A 5346-nucleotide genomic window follows, 5' to 3' on the forward strand; every position below is an offset into this window, starting at 1 on the left:
ACAGTTTTGAATCATGTTGTACATAAATTGTTGGGTTCTAAGACCTTTACGTTTAAATGTATTAGAACTCTAATTTGTAATGTTGGCAAACATTGATCAAAATGTTTTATTCTTGTTTAGACTGCTCAAAATATGTGTTTTATATGTAAAGTTGGAATCGAGTTGCTGCAGAATTTACTGTGCAATTCTGCCTAGCTCGATCGATCGAGAATTAGACTCGACCGATCGAAAGTCGTGCAGATTATTTTTCTGCAGAATTTTCCAACTCAGCCCAAGCCCGTTTTACGTGTAGGGTTTTATGTTTTGCCCTAGGTATAAAAGGAAAAACCCTAGCCACGTTTTTAAAGTTGTTGCTGATACTCTTTATGCTGTGTGTGTGAATCTCTTATGAGATCTAGAGGTGTTTGCCTTCACATAAACTTAGGGTTATCAAGATTTAGATTGATGTCAAGAGCTTGGTGATCAATTCAGTTGCAAATTCAAGAGCTTAAAGATATACAAGCAGGAGTGCTTGTGCTTACTGGGAATCCAAGAAAGAAGTAGTCCGTGGTCTCGAAGCTGTCATGTGTCGTGGTAGTAAGTTTCCTACTCGAGGTAGCAATAGGATATTAGTGGTCTAAGTCGCTATTGTTTAAATTTCAATTCTTTCATAGTGGATTCAAGTTTACCTTGAGGATAGCTAGGTTAAATCCTCCCCAAGTTTTTTACTGGTTTGGTTTTCTTGGGTCATCATATCATTGTGTTCTTTATATTTCCGTTGCTGTGTATGATATAATTTATATGTGTTAACCTAGATTTGCATAATTTACCTAAGTTAATAACTTGGCTAAATAACTAGGTTAAACTGGTTGTGTTTAAGGGGTCTAAAAACATACAAGTGGTATCAGAGCGGGTAGCTCTTTTGTTGTAGATCTTTTGACCTTTGAGTTGATCCTTGACCCCAGTTGTCATGGAACGTGGACACTCTCTTGTTATTCCACCTCACTTTGATGGGAATAATTATGCTTATTGAAAAGTCAAGATGAAAGCATTCTTGAAATCCATTGATAAGAGAGTCTGGAACTCTGTTGAATACGGATGAGAGAAGCCCATTACTCTCGTGAGTGAGTGGCAAACTTTTCAAAAAGAAGCAGCCACTTTCAATAGCAAAGCCATGAATGCTATCTTTAATGTTGTTTCTATGGAGGAATTAAGAGAATCTCTAATGTTGAGGTTGCTTATACTGCTTGGAATATCCTCCAAACTGTGCATGAAGGCACAAAAGCAGTTAAAATTAATAAGTTGCAGCAATTAACTACTAGATTTGAAAGCATTAGGATGTCCGATGATGAATATTTTGATGAATTCTATGCTAAATTTAATGATATTGTTAATTCTGCATATAATCTAGGTGAAATCTATGATCAACCTAAAATTGTTAGGAAGATTCTTAGATCTTTGATTGAAGACTTTAGACCCAAAGTAACTGTCATCACTAAAAGTAAGGATGTGAACTCCATCCCTGTTGATGAACTTGTAGGATCTCTCCAATCCTATGAGTTGGACCTACCTAAGACTAGCAAATCCAAATCAATGGCTCTTAAGTCTGTTGATGATGTTGATGTGAGTAGATTTGATGATGAGCTCTCTGCTACAGAGATTGCATATCTTGCCAAGAACTTTAGAAACTTTCTTAGGAACAACAACAGAATGGCAAGAGGTAAGAACACTGCTGAACCTAGAAATTTTAGGAGGAATGATCCCACTAAGGTTAATAACACTGAAAAACCTAAAGAAAAAAGGTGGTCAACCTTCTAATAATTCTAAGGGACAACAATGTTTTGGGTGTCAAGGGTATGGTTATATGAAATCTGAATGTCCTACATACTTGAAGTCTAAGGGTAAGGCTATGGCCGTAACCCTCAATGATGATGAAGTTTCTGACAATGAGTCTGGTAGTGATGAGGATGGAAATTTCATTGCCTTCACTGCTACTACTGTAATTGATGAAAGTGTTGCTGTTGAGGAGAACTCTTCTGATGGGGAACTCTCTGAGGATGCAGATCTTCAAGAAGCCTACAATAAACTTTGCAAAGTTGCTGCAAAGGATGCTATGAATGTTGATCTAGGCTTAAAGAAAATTGCAACTCTTGAGCTTGATAAAAAGAATTTGCTTGTGAAGCTGTTTGATGCTAATGAATTGTTGAATAATGTGAAGACTGAGAACAAGCTTCTTCTTGATAAAGTTAAGAATTTGGAACATGATTTATCTATTGCTAGAAAACAAACTAATAGGTTTGCTAGTTCCAAACTTGATCATATGCTGAGTGTTCAAAAGTCTCCTTCAGAAAAAACTAGGTTAGGTTTTGTAGAAAACATCTCTGTTTTTGAAACACATTCCACAAACTTTGTTCCTTCTTCTGAGCCCCCTGTGTGTGAGGTTGTCAAACTTGTAGAAGTTACACCTCCTAGAAAGATTAGGGTTGATCTTCAAGAGTCTAAATCTAAGACTTCTAATCCTTTTAAGGGCAAGTTGCATGATAGACTTGCATGGGTTTGTCATTTTTGTAGAAAGTCTGGGCACATTCGTCCAAACTGTTTCAAGTTACAAGCTGCTAAGCGAGCAAATAAACCAAAAGTACCTGTGCCTCAAGCACAAGATCCTATGGTACTTATTGGTGAGTTGGTAAAGGCTTTAAACCTTTATTCCAATTCTAGAGTTGAAAATCATTCTAATGTGAATCAAAACTCCAATGCTCAAAGTGCATCTAAAAAGCTCTGGATGCAAAAGGCTCAATCTAAGTGAGTCTTTCTGACATGGTCCTTGTGCTTCATTGCTCAACTCTTTGTGATCAATTTGCTTTGATGTTTTTATTGTCTTTGTTTTTCTAGGAATTGCATTGCATAACATTCATGCATTTCATTCTAGGTTATTTTTGTTTTTTTCATCAAAAATAATAATAAAAAAAGGAGCAAAATGTGTTTTGCATTGTTTTTCTTGGATTTGAAATCAAGGTTAGCCATATTATCTTTACATAACATGTTTATGTACCTTGTTTAGCTTAGATGAGCTTATTTTATTGCACTTTACTAGTTTGAGCTTTGTAGTGCATGTTGTGTAGGAAGATGTTTATAGTTTTTGATCACATGATCTTGATCTTGAAATTACTTGCTTTTGATTGTCGGACTTGAACTTGTTGAGAAAGGCATAAATAATCATCTCACCACTGTTTATTGGCCAATCATGAATACCTTAGTGCATATCATAAGATTTTGTGCTCGAGAAAGTGTAGCACATGCACGAAAAGAACATACGGTGTAGCCGCGGTCTAATGCTAAAATTGGTGTATACATTATTGGACTATAATTAAATCAATCAAATAAAATTGGTGTGTACATTATCCCGGCTAATTCTTAATATGTTTCTAATCAAATAAAATTGATGTGTATATTATGAGGAAAATCAAGAAACTTACATGATTGCAAGCTTTTATTATAGGAGATGTGAGAGTTATATGATGTACCTCTTTGAGGGATAGTCTCTTTTAAATGTATGTGATGGATTTTGTAGAAATTGTACTTAATTACTATTCACATATCACCTCACATATCTCTCAAGGTTTTGCTAGTTGCACACACTACACAAGTTACTCTTTGCTAAACTTTGTACATGTTATTGTGTGTGATTTTGGTTGGCCATCCAAAATTGAAACTTCCTTGAGTTTAAATGCAAAATGTGTTTTGAAGTTTGAGAATTTAAGGTGAATTGATTGAAAATCTTAGTTTTGGGAAAACTAGGTTCAAAACATGTGTTTTTGAAAAGCATTTCATCTCATACTCATGCATTTTATTCATAAAGTTCTATGCTTTGAGGAGTTTCTGCATAAAAGTGCTTTGTTTTTCAAAAATTTGATTTTTCCAGAATTTCGATCAATTGAAGCTGTTTCTCGACCGATCGAAATTGCGATTAAAATTTTGGTCTGCCTCTGTCTATTTCGATCGATGCTCGATTGGTGCTGGATCAATTGAAGCATTTTCGATTGATCGTACTTGTTTTTCGATCAAATAAAAGTCGTATAGAGAGTTTTTAAAATAATGAGTTTGCTCACGTGTTCAAACACTTTTCAACTTTTTCAAAACTTTTTCTCTCTCTATCTGATTGGTCAAGGCTTCAATCAAGATTTTTGTCGTTTTCCTCCAATATTTTTGTAAGGTTTCTCTCTTCTTAGGCCGGTAAGACCATATTACCCTTCCTTTTTCATTTATTTTCACTTTTCATGCATTAAATTGTGCATTTAGGAGGGCATTTCGAACCTTTTTTGTTGTGAAATTGATTAATGGGTTTTTGTTGTAGGATGTTATACAAAGGTTTTTGATGAGTTAATTTGATCAATTTGGTGGATACTGAAATCTTGAAATTTCTAGGGCTTGAAATTACCTCAATTTGGGGATTTTGTTCAATTACTTTTAAATTGATGAAATTGGCTTGTTAGATTGATTAATATGATCATTATATTGTGTTATCTATCTTGTTTAATGATCAATTGGTCAATTCCTTGCAAATTTGTACAAGTGGTTTTTCAAAATTTAGGGGTTTTTTATACAAACTCTTTGCTCAAGTCAATTTTGTGATCTTAAAGTAAATTGAACTCATTCTCACTGCATTAGAGCATGCATCATGTGTTGATTTTGTTCATGCATCATATAGATTTGTTATTTCTATATTTGTTTTGTGCTAACTTGCAGTCTGCCCTTGGTTTTTCTTGTTTCCTTTTTGGTTCTTTTCTGTGTGTCTTGTCCTGTTCTTAGCACCATGCCTAGGAAGACTAGAGCCCATAGGCAAGCCCCCTCATCTCCTCCTCCTTCATTTGAGCCTGATAGGTTTTTGAGTGAGAAAAACTAGAAAGCCTATGAGAAGTTGAACCTTTTGAGGAACATTTGGGCTGAGAGAAAGGTTCTTTTAGATGAGCTAGATCTTGAGATTAAGAGAAACTTTGAGCGTAGGGGTTGGTTACCTTTGTTAGATATTTCTCACCCCCCTCCAGCCTATGATGCTAACACTCCTATCCACTCCTATGATGCTAACACTCTTGTGAGGAGTTGGATTCGTGGTGATGAGTACACCATTACCCCTTCAGTAGTGGCTTTTGCTTTTGGGGTGCCTCTTGTTTAGCATCCTGTTTATCCTTATGATGAGTTTCCTCCCCTTGATGACATCATATCATACATCACTGGTTCTTCTATCCAGTGGGGTTTCGATCCTCGGATCACGTCTACTGAGTTGACCAAGATTCACTATCTTTTCTTTCGGATCGCTTGTCATTTTTTGTGGCCTATCTCTCATTTACACACCATCCCTTCAGAGCG

This window comes from Castanea sativa, chromosome 1, assembly GCF_040712315.1.
Source record: "Castanea sativa cultivar Marrone di Chiusa Pesio chromosome 1, ASM4071231v1".
Classification (NCBI taxonomy): domain Eukaryota; kingdom Viridiplantae; phylum Streptophyta; class Magnoliopsida; order Fagales; family Fagaceae; genus Castanea; species Castanea sativa.